Source organism: Tenrec ecaudatus, chromosome 17, assembly GCF_050624435.1.
Source record: "Tenrec ecaudatus isolate mTenEca1 chromosome 17, mTenEca1.hap1, whole genome shotgun sequence".
Lineage (NCBI taxonomy): Eukaryota > Metazoa > Chordata > Mammalia > Afrosoricida > Tenrecidae > Tenrec > Tenrec ecaudatus.
In genome coordinates, this window is record NC_134546.1 from 55,037,032 (window position 1) to 55,048,928 (window position 11,897).

Below are 11,897 nucleotides of genomic sequence, written 5' to 3' on the forward strand. Positions count from 1 at the left end.
AAGACATAGGCATTCACATAGGGTCTTTGCAAGAGTGTGTGAAGTCCATGTAATGTTTTAAGTCTGTGAGGGGATTCAGGGAAAATACAGGGCCTTCAGGAGAGTGATTTGAGATCCACATTGAAGTCTGCAGGAGAAATGCCTGAGATCCAATATAGGGAGATGCCTTGTGGTTCATCTGGACACTACTGGAAAAATGTTGGAATTCCCATCTGGTGACCACAGACCACCTTCCTCCAGTAGGCACTCTAAGCAGGGACTCCTATTTGGCAAACAGCTGAGTCAGGAAGAGTGCTCAGGTCCAAAGTCACAAGCCTGGTTTTGTCCCACTGGATTGAGCCTGCTGTATTTGGGAATGGAAAGTGAACAATGCTCTCCAGAATGACAATCAATCAAGCAAAGATGTATTCAACAAGCCTTTGCTATTGCCTGCTGGGAGAAGCAGCATAGCACTGTGCTTAACCACATGGATCTCGAAGGCAGAGTACTGAGTTCAAATCCCAACCTCTGCCTCCACCCAGTTGTATGAACTTGAGCAGTATGCTCATTCTCACTGCACTTAATTATCCACCTATCTAAAGCAAGGATGATAATAATCACACCTGTGTTTTAGGGCTCCTGCAAAGATGAGATGAGTTAATGCATGTAAAGCAGTTGGGACAGTGCCTGGTATACACTAGGTGTTTCATAAGTGCTACCTCATACTGTGTGTCAGGCACTGGACATGGAAGGAAGGAGTGAGACCATAAGCCAAATTATGCCATGATACTTAGACTTCTCAGATGGGCGATTAGCAAAAGCATGTCACATGACTAAGCCCCTGGTTAATGCCTGAAGACTGAGAGGGATTAGCCCCTTACAGCAGTGATTCTCAACCTGTGGGTCACGACCCCTTTGGGGGTCAAATGACCCTTTCACATGGGCCACCCGATTCATCACAGTAGCAAAATTACAGTGATGAAGTAGCAACAAAAATAATTTTATTTGGTGGGGGTTCACCACAACATGAGGAATTGTATTAGGAAGGTTGAGAACCCCCGCCTTACAGGATGAAAGGGGAGTCACATGACAAATAGTGGGAAGGTTTAATCCTGTTACAGGGAAGGAGCCTGGTGCTGGAGACAATGACGCACTCACCCGTGGGACCAGCTCTGGGTTGCTCATGTTTTCCTGCCCTGCTAAGTCTGAATGAGGTATGTCTGCCACAGGGACTCTGGGAGAATATGCGTGTCCCCGGCCAGTAAACAACTCAAAAGAAACAGAAGGACCAATGTTGATTGAACCCTTATCATGTCTGAGTGAGAAACCAAACCTGGTAACTGTCCTGGGATGGAAGTGCTGTTATCCCGCTCTCTAAATGAGGAAAGGGAGGTTCCGAGAGGTAAAGAAATATGAACTAGGAAAAAGAGGGGATCTAAGAAATGGAAGATCCAGTATCCTCAACTGAGTCGCCCCAGAAACTAAGATACGATTGTGAGTACAAAAGGCCTGTTGGAGCAGTGACCCCAGGAAGCATTAGCAGGGCCCAGGGGAAGTAAAGGACACCAACACAGGGGGCAGCAGTGAGCAGCTTGCCAATGTGGGTGAGTGGGGCACAGTCAGACCAGAACCTCTGGGGCTCAGTGCCAGCACAACCCATTGTTCCACCAAGGACTGGGGACACTGAGGGTTTCTTTCTTTGTTGGTTTGAGGTTGCTCCTGGTACTTCCAGCCTCATGTTGCCCAGAGTAAATCCCCAGGAAGGCAGGAGGCTTTGGTAAGAAGCCATCCAGAATAAAAATAAATGAGCAGGGGAAAAAACCAAAAACATTCCAGACCAGCAAGCGAGGTGTGGGGAAGGTCCCATGCAGTAACATCTACTATAATCAGGATCCAAATCCAGGTCTGGCTGGCTCTCAAGTCACATGAATGCCTCCACCCAAGTAAGAACTGTGAAAGTTTGTGAGGTGGTGGTCTTAATGAATAGCCTTCTGGAGTTTGAAAGAAGGAATCGAGCATGTGTGACTCAACTCATTGTAGCTCCTTGTTTCCATGGACATCACTACCTGTGTTAGTCTGGGTTGACTAGAGAAACAAATGCATAGACACTCATATGTGTGTAAGAAAGAGCTTTCTATACAAGAAGAAACATCTCAGCCCAGTCCAGATCAAATCCATAAGTCTGATATTAGTCCGTATGTCCGATACCAGTCTATAAATTCCTCTTCAGAATCACGATACACATGCAATGACACCGAATGAAGGAACATCACAGGCCAATGGGTACAAAGTCTTGTGGATCCAATGGCAGTGTAAGCATCTCAGCGCTGACGTGGGTCTCCACGTGGCTCCCCCAGCTCCAGGGCTCTAGGGTAGCTCCATGTGCTTTGTCTTCAGAAATATGAAGCAGAGAGTGTCTGTGTGTCCCACCTCCAGCGAGCTATTTATCTCTGTGGCACCTCCAAATGAGGTCATCAAGCTGAGACCTGATTGGCAGGCTGAACTCCACCCCTTCCCAAGCTGACAGAAGATGACGTAAATGCCACAGTGGGAATAGAAAAATTTCTTCTTCTCTCACTGACCCATAGCCCTACAGGGGAAAACACTAGAGATACAGTGTGGGAATTGCACCTGATCGAAGCCCACCACGCAGAGGCAGAACACTAAGATTGTACAAGAGAACAGCAAGGGGAATAGAGCAACTAGGTCTCCAGGGAATACCAAAATTAGACTTTGAGTCCAGGACTTGGCACCCCATCAGACTCGACCAGAAAACACTCCTAAAGGCCAACAAACAGTCCTTGCACTAACTACAGGCTTTTCTTTTTTGTTGTTGGGGGGGGGGGTTGTTTTCTTTTGTTTTTGTCATTGGCTTTTTGGTGTTGTTGTTTTGTTTTCTTTTGTTGCTTTATTTTGCTCTGTCTTGTTTTTGTGCATGTTATTATCGCCACAGGTCTGTCTAAATAAGATAGGCTGGAGGAGAAAACAACGGGACTGACAGTTCCAGGGGGACATGGGAGAGGAGAAGGTGGGGGAAAAGGAAGTGGGTGTTAACAAGCCAAGGGACAACAAGTGATCCAAATTAGTGGTGAGGAGGGTGTAGGAGGCCTGGTAGGGCATGATCAAGGGTAATGTAACTGCAAGAAATTACTGAAACCCAAATGAAGGCTGAGCATGACAGTGGGACAAGAGGAAAGTCAAAGGAAATAAAGGAAAGAGCTATGAGGCAAAGGGCATTTATAGAGGTCTAAATAAAGGCATGTAAATATATATTATATATATATATATGAAAATAGATCTATCTGCACATATTTATAGGTTCAGTATTAAGGTACCAGATGGACATTGGGCCTCCACTCAAGTACTCCCTCAATGCAAGAATACTTTGTTCGATTAAACTAGCATTCCATGATGCTCACCTTCCCAACACAATCACTGAAGACAAAGCAGGTGCATAAGCAAATGTGGTGGAGAAAACTGATGGTGCCCAGCTATCAAAATATATAGCATCTGGGGTCTTAAAGGCTTGAAGGTAAACAAGCAGCCATCTAGCTCAGAAGCTACAAAGCCCACATGGAAGAAGCACACCAGCCTGTGTGATCACGAGGTATTGAAGGGATCAGGGATCAGGCATCAAAGAACAAAAAATCAAATCACTGTGAATGAGGCAGAGTACAGAGTGGGGACCCAAGACCCATCTTTAGGCAACAGGACATCCCCTTACAGAAAGGTCACAGGGAAGAGATTAGACAGAGTGCAGGGTAACAACGATGAAACATACAACTTTCCTCTAGTTCCTAAATGCTCACACACACACACACACACACACACACACACTATTATGATCTCAGTTCTACCTTACAAATCTGGCTAGACCAGAGGATGTACACTGGTGCAGATAGGAACTGGAAACACAGGGAATCTAGGACCGATAATCCCTTCAAGACCAGTACTGAGAGTGGTGACACTGGAAGGGTGGACAGAGGGTGGGGTGGAAGGGGGAAACCGATTACAAGGATCTACCTAAAACCTCCTCCCTGGGTGATGGACAACAGAAAAGTGGGTGAAAGGAGACATCGGACAGTGTAAGATATGACAAAATAACAATTTATAAATTACCAAGGGTTCATGAGGGAAGGGGTAGTGAAGAGGGAGGGGGAAAATAAGGAGCTGATATCAAGGGCTCAAGTAGAAAGCAAATGTTTTGGGAATGATGATGGCAACAAATGCACGAATGTGCTTGACACAATGGATGGATGTGTGGACTGTGATAAGAGTTGTACGAGCCCCCAATAAAATGATTTTTTTAATTCTTCTGTGCAACTGTGCGGACCTTTTACTCACTGGTGCAGATTTTTATAGCCTTAAAGCTTCTTTATAATCTGCCACTGTGATCATCTTGCATTCTTTGAGAAACTCTATCAAAATTACGCCTTTTGGGTCCCAAAAGATAAATCTCCTGAGCTGAGTTCTCTGCCTTGAACTTAACTGGCTGAGGAGATCACCTTTGATCTGACACTATTTTGACTGGACCTGCTCTCTGGATCAAATTGGTAAATCCAAAACTTAGCCCCAGTTATGACGGGTTCCGTAGACTTGTGTTAATTGACTTCCATCTTGCTTCAAAGACTGTTGGAAACGCCAGCTCTTTGAGGCATCCGCTCTGCTTTCAGTAGTTCAGACCACTCAGTATTCAGTCCCCTCCAGTATTCTACAACCCTCCTCCTCTGGTTTCTCCCTCTGTGGCCCTCCCCCATCCCTTTCACCCATTAACACCCACAACCCTCTAGGCCAGTGGTTCTCAACCTTCCTCATGCCTCGACCATTTTATAAAGTTCCTCATGTGGTGGTGACCCTGAAACCATAAAACTATTTTCTTTCTTTTTTTCTCGGCTCCCATAAAACTATTTTGATTGCTACTTCATCACTATAATTTTGATACTGTTGTGAATTGGGCTACCCCTGTGAAAGGGTTATTCGAGCCCCCAAGGGGGTCGCGACCCACAGGTTGAGAACCGCTTCCCTAGTCCATTGCTTCATCTTCTTTTGCTTGTTCTTCCCCCTTGATGACCTTCAAAGTCTGCCAAGTCCTTTGGGGATGCTAGTCTTGGCCTAGTTGCTTGGCTGTATCGTAGTGGTCTCCTACAACGCGTGTCCTTGTGGGACTGACTAGCGTCACTCAGCACAATGGTCTCCAGGTCCCTCCATGTCCGAAGGTGCTTCATGAATCCATCAGTGTTTATCAGCGATGTGTAGTCCCAGTGTTTCATTATCCAATCTTCTATTGATGGACAAGAGAGTTGTTTCCAACTTCCTGCTATTACCAACAGTGTTGTGATGAACATGAGAGTGTGGCTGTCTGTTCATGTTAGAACTCTGACCTCTTTCCAGTATATTCCCATCATAAGTATTATTGGATTGTATGGAATTTCTATTCCCAGCGGTTTGAAGTAGCGAGTATCCCCCCTTTAAGAGACCCTAAAGAGACTAAGAGAAGTGTATTACTGAGAAAACTTGTGGACAGCCAGCCACTGTTTGCAGAAGCATGTTTAAACACATTTTGGGCTTTTTAAAATATATTTTTAAAAACACATTTTGTTTGGAATAAACCTGTGCATGTGTGAAGAGAATTCTGGTAGCAATACTTTTTTACTTGCCCTTGTATTTTAGGTGAGCATGCAAATGGATAACCAGTCTGACATTGTGATAGGTAGTCTTCAAAGATAATCCTCAGTGACCACATCTAATATCCATCTCTTCACTTGGCCCCTCCTACCCTGAGACTGACTGGCCTGTGATTTCATATCACCAATAGAACGAATCTGAAGGAATGCATTGCCAACTCTAGGTCTCCGCTGTGAGAAGGCTGCGCAGCATCCAGTTTTGTACCGTGGCACACAACCTCTCTGTGAGCTAGCCTGCTTTTCTGACTCCTCTGCTGGAGAGAGAGAGTTACATGGGAGGAACATCAAGTTGCCAGACATTCACATCCCATACAATGCATGCGAATACTATGAACTATTGTTTCTGTGCCGTGGAGTTGACTCCAACCATAGAAACCCTAAATGACAGGATAGAACTGCCCCCACAGGGTTGCCTAGGCTGTAATTCTTACAGAGGAAGAAAGACTAGGCTCTCTTGTCACATAAAAAGTTACAGTGACTGAAAGGAAGCAGGAAATAATAAACACTAGAGGAATTTAAAATGAGTCAACAAGGAAAAGCATTAAAATAAATAAAATGAGTCAAAAGGGAGATCAAAATCGTCAGCTCGTTAGGGACAGGCAACAGAGCCATTGCACGTCCTCAGCAGGTGGCTGTAAAGTCTCATCTGCACGATCATGTCCTAGGTCTCACCTGAAGGCTTGTCCCTTTAGAAGGCAGCCTGAGGGGCCGCGACTTCTGTAGGTTTCTTATAAGATTGTCATCGATTTTTCTGCCAAGAGAAAAAAATTTAGTCTCTGGTAACCCACAAGAAAGGGCCTTTGCTTTGAGTCAGAACTGACCTGTTAGCAGAGAGTTTGGTTGTTTTGTTGTTGTTGTTGTTGCTGTTGTTGATCTTTCCAGAAGCAAGAACACGTCTTCCCTACCATGGAGAAACGGGTGGGTTCAAATTGCCCATCTTTTTGCTAATAGTGCGCACTTCATCACTGAGCTGCCGGGGAGGGCTCCTTATACAATTAGTTGTTTTGAGTTTTTGGTAGTTTTTTTTTTTAGTTTACAATTAGTTTTATACATTCACAGAGTTGTAAAATCAGCTATTTACAAACTTTTTTTGAATCACCCCAAAGAACACCCCATACTCATTAATGATCCCACTGCATTTCCCCAGCTCTGCCAGACCTCTTGACCACTGATCTGCTGTCAGTCTCTAAGCATGGAATCCTACACAATGTAGCCTTTTTGTGACAGGCTTCTTCCTCTTAGCAACGTGTTTTCGGGGTCACTCGTGTTGTAGCCTGTATCAGCACTTCATTCCTTTTCCTAACAAAATAGTATGCTATGCCATTGTATAATGTGACCACATTTTCTATGTCTCTGCATCCGTTGATGGGCATTTGGACAGTTTCTACTTTTTCAGCTACTAGGAATAATTCTACGACCAAAATTCACGCTTAAGCTTTTGTGTTGATGTATGTTTTCCTTTGGAGAAACTTTCAGAAACCGTTTCCCAAGTTACTGCAGTTTTATATTCACAGCATAGAGAGAGGTTCATATTCATATATACTATGATTATTGTTATGTGCTGTAGAGTCAGTCTGATTCGTATTGATCCTACGGAGAACAGAACAAAACGCCATCCTCACAATTATGACTTTGTTTAAGCCCTTGTTGCAACCACTGGGTCAATCTTTCTCATGAAGGGTTTTCCTCTTTTTCAAAAACTCTTGACCTTACCACAATGCTTGGTACAGGGTCAGAGAAAAATAACTTGTATAATGCAATACTAAAATGATAAACTGCCCAATTGAAAAGCAGACAAGAAAATCGAGTAGATATTTTTCTAAGGCAGATGAACAAGTGGGCAATAAGCACCTGAAAAGATTATAAATATTCTAAATACAAGCACACAAAACGATGATCAACATTATTGGTCATTAAGAAAATGCAGATCAAAACAGTGAGATAACACTTCCTACCTAGTAAGATGACTATAATAAAATTAATAATAAGTGGTGGTAAGGATGTGGGGAAATTGGGCCACTCATACATTGCTATCTACTCAAATTATTCAAGTCCCTTGTCTACTCTTTAATTGGATAATTTGCCTTTTTAGTATCAAGTTGTGATAGGTAGGTTTATTATACCAACCTGGCCAATAAGAACATGTGGGGTTAATAAGGTTTGATTGAAGGGCAAAGAGATAAATGGCTCGGCAAGCCTCGCCTTTCTGTCTCTTGCTCTCTGGTGATCAGACCAGTGTGCAGCTGCCTTAGCTAGTTCTTTGCCTCAACTTGCAAGCTACACTACCTGTGGGACACCCAACCCGTGGACTGTGTCACTATAGTTTGAGGTTCACCACACTGCTGGTGTATACATTGCCTGAGCTGGGGATTGTCGGATCCTGTCATCTGGCTGACTGTTGGTGACCCACTCTGCTGTTTGCTGGTTTGCTGCCTGTGGCTGTACTGCCCATATTGCTCTACAGAGGACTCAGCTGTCTGCTTCCTTGACCTTGAACTCAGCGGCCCTCGTGAGCTGAAGGACTTCCAGTGAGTTGAACTGAGCCCTCTGTAGTGCTGCGTGGTTTAATTAGCTGGTAATTAATCTTCATGATATCTGCATATCTATATATATATCTCATAAGTGTCCTGGTTTTGTTTCTCTAGAGAACCCTGTCTCACACACAAGTTGTCAGCATGGTTAGAGGTTTTTATGTACTTTAATAGATATTTTATATTAAATAGATGATTCTGTATATTAGTTCTTCATCAGAGAAGTTTTTCACTTTGATGAAGTTGAACTTATTTTTTTCCTTTTGCTGTTTGTGCCTTTGGTGGTACACCTCAGAAGTCATCGCCTAACCCCAGCTCAGGAAGATTTGCCTCAAGGTTGCTACTTTTAACTAAGATTTTTGGTAAATTTGTATCTAGTTCTTGTATATGATGTGAGGTATGTTCCAGCTTCATTTTTCTCCATCTGTGTATCCAACTGTCTTAATGAGGAAACAGTTTTGTCAGGTTAATTAACACTCTAGCTTCCATCTGACTACAGAAATATGAGCATCCCATTTACCCAAGATCTCCTCTCCCCCCAGAAACACAGGTGGTTTGTGACACGGTTACAGATACCCAAAGCAGGCAATATCTTGTAAGTAAAGTTAAACAGCCACGTGCCCTCAGGCACTGCCATTGAGTTGATGCCGGCTGATAGTGACCTGAGAGGACAGGGTAGAACTGCCCCGGTGAACCTGTAACTGTTTACAGGAGTTGACCTTATAGATCGCACCCCAAAGCACCCCCTACACCACCAAGGCTCCTTCCCAGTGCCTTTTAGGTACCGATTCTACTCCCAGGTGATGAGAGACAGGTGTCTCATTGTTGCAGTGGGCGTGGACAGATAAGCAGGAGGAGGAGGAGGCTAGAATGTCCCCTGTCGTACTTGATTTGAGTTGGAGACATCCGAGCAAGCCCATGGTTAACTTAATATGGATACAGCTAGTTATACAGGGGAATATGTACAGATATGAGTACATAGACTGTATACATTATGGATATGGCTTTCCTTTCTCTGTCAGCTGAGGGGTCTGAGAAGCAATGATACATAGTAATGAGCACACCTAATGTCCCGATCTTGGTTTCTAACACTATACTGAACTGGAGTCAGGAGTATCCAAAATAAGTGTGGAGCAAAAATGAAGAAGTGCTCCAATAATAATAATAATAATCAATCCCCCAGAATGATGGGGCGATGTCGCAAGATCTAACTGAAGAACTCCCAGTGGCCAAAGCTGGAACAATGGCAACAGACTAAAGCAGTACTGGGCCACAATCCAAAGCACAGACTAAATAGTCCATATTGGTATAGACAAACAAATGAAGGAGAAGCGTCCAATCTCTCGTGCAGAAGAATTCTAAACTGTTCACATACATACTCTGTTCTCAAAAAGGGAAATGTTTGCAGTGATAAGTATTCCAGATCTTGTTTTGAGTGTTAAGCCCAAGATGTATCAAAGAGAATCTGTACATTTTAGTGTATATAAACTTGACTCCATAAAATCCTTTAGCATGAAACACACACACACATACACACACACACACACACACACACACACACACACCTATGGAGATTGGTGGAGCAGCTTGAATCTAAGGAAGCAGAATAATTCCCCACCTCTAATGCTTTGGCACAAGGGTTGCAAACACAGGAAAGATGGAGAGGCTGGTGCAGGACCAGGCAGTGTTTTGTTCTGTTGGACGTAAGATCACTGAGGCAGAACTGACTGGATCCCAGGTACCTATCAAGGTCCCAGAAATGGCCCTGTCCTCACTGCCTCACTTCTCCTGGCAGTGGCTTCAAGAGACCACTTGAGGGCACCCATGCCCACGCTGACAAACACTTCTGTGGAGCAATTCACCAGCTGCGAGCTCTGTGGGCTGCCAGGAGAAAAAATCCTCACTGCCTGGTAACATGCTGACGGCACACAGCTAGCTCATCTCCACCACCGCCCCTTGTCACCCAGCCAGCAGCTCCTAATGCAGAATCCACACTGCCCACTGCCCACTGCTCACTTCTTAGGTTAGAACGGGAATAGTGTGACCGGGAGTGCCTATCCAAAGTTGCTTCCAGTAACTGCCCAGAGAGAAATAAGTGCCACCCACCAGCCCCAGTCTGGGACTAGCCTGAGCACTGGCTAAGCCCCTGGATGCCCAATCCACAGGTCCATCCTTACCTGCTGACTCCTGGCTACGGTGCATGACCAGTCCAGCTCTGACCTCCACCATTTCCCTTCTAATACATGTCACCTAGCAACCTTGCTAATCCTCACCTAGCACTGGCCGAGGTGCCAAATGTCCCCCAGTGTCCCGTGTCTGCTCTCAGTCTCTGTAGCACTCAGCTCCATCCCAAACCCCAACTGCAGTTCTCTTGTCTGCACTGGGATCTTGAGTCCAAAATCCCCTCACTAGTAACAGGACGTGATGATGTCATCGATCTCCTGCCAGGATTCACTGGCTGTTGTCTTGTTCTTGCCTAAAAAACAAACAAAAAAATACAACCTCAATCTAATCAGGAGAAGGTGGCAGACAAACCCCAATCCAAAGTTGGCCACCACAACCCACCCATTACCATCGAGTCAATTCCAACTCATAGCAACCCTAGGGGATAAAGTAGTGCTGCCTCCTATGAGGTTCCTTCCCAGAGTTTGTATCTTTACAGGATCCTGAGGAGCGACTAGTGGGTTTGAATCACTGGTGTTGGGGTTAGCAACGGGTAGCAATAGGTAGCTCACTACACCGCCAGGGCTCCTATAAACTCTGACCAGTACCCTTCAAAGCATGGCCTCAGCAACCCTCCGTCACCCAAAGCAGATTCCTGGAAGCTGAATTCTTTCAATGTGCTTCCCCATATCTTTGGACTACTGCCCACCAGTTGGTCCTATTGTGTTAGTCTGGGTAGACTAGAGAAACAAATTCATAGACTCTCATATGTGTATCAGAAAGAGCTCGATCACTCCTTAAGGTCAACAAACAGACCTTGAACTATTTATTGGCTTTTCTTTCTCTTTTATTTTTTTGGTGTTGGTTTTGTTGTTGTTTGGTTTTGTCTTGTTTTTGTGCTTATTATTGTCTCTGCATGTCTATGTAGATAAGATAGGCCAGATGAACAATCCAGAGGAGAAAACAATGCAATGATGCCTAATGCAGGAAGATCACAGGCCAGTGGGTAGGAAGTCTTGTGGATCCAGTGGCATTGTAAGCATCTCAGCGCTTGTGTGGGTCTCCACGTGGCCCCTCCAGCTCCAAGGCACTAGTGTACTCCTTGTGTCTTGTCAGCTGCAATGTCACCCAGGGAGTCAGTGTGTGTCCCACCTCAAGAGAGCTATTTATCTCCTCAGCCTCTCCAAATTAGGTCACCAAGCTGTCACCTAATTGACAGGCTTGACTCCACCCCTTCACTCTTCATCCTCAAATTGACAACAGGTGATGTAACTACCACACATAGGAAGGCAGCTTCTGTGGTTCCACGATGCTGGCAACTTTGCCGCTAGTCCTTCAAACACGCCCAGTCTCCCATGGTGGACAGATTTCAGTGGTGCTTCTAGACTACAGCAGACTAGGAGGAAAGACCTGGCAAGCTAGCTTTTGAAAAGCAGCCCATGCAATCCCTATGTATAATAACAGATGTTGCCCAGTACAGTGCTGGGAGGTCAGCCACCCATCAGGAGACACTCAAGAGACAATGGCTGACACTCAGCAC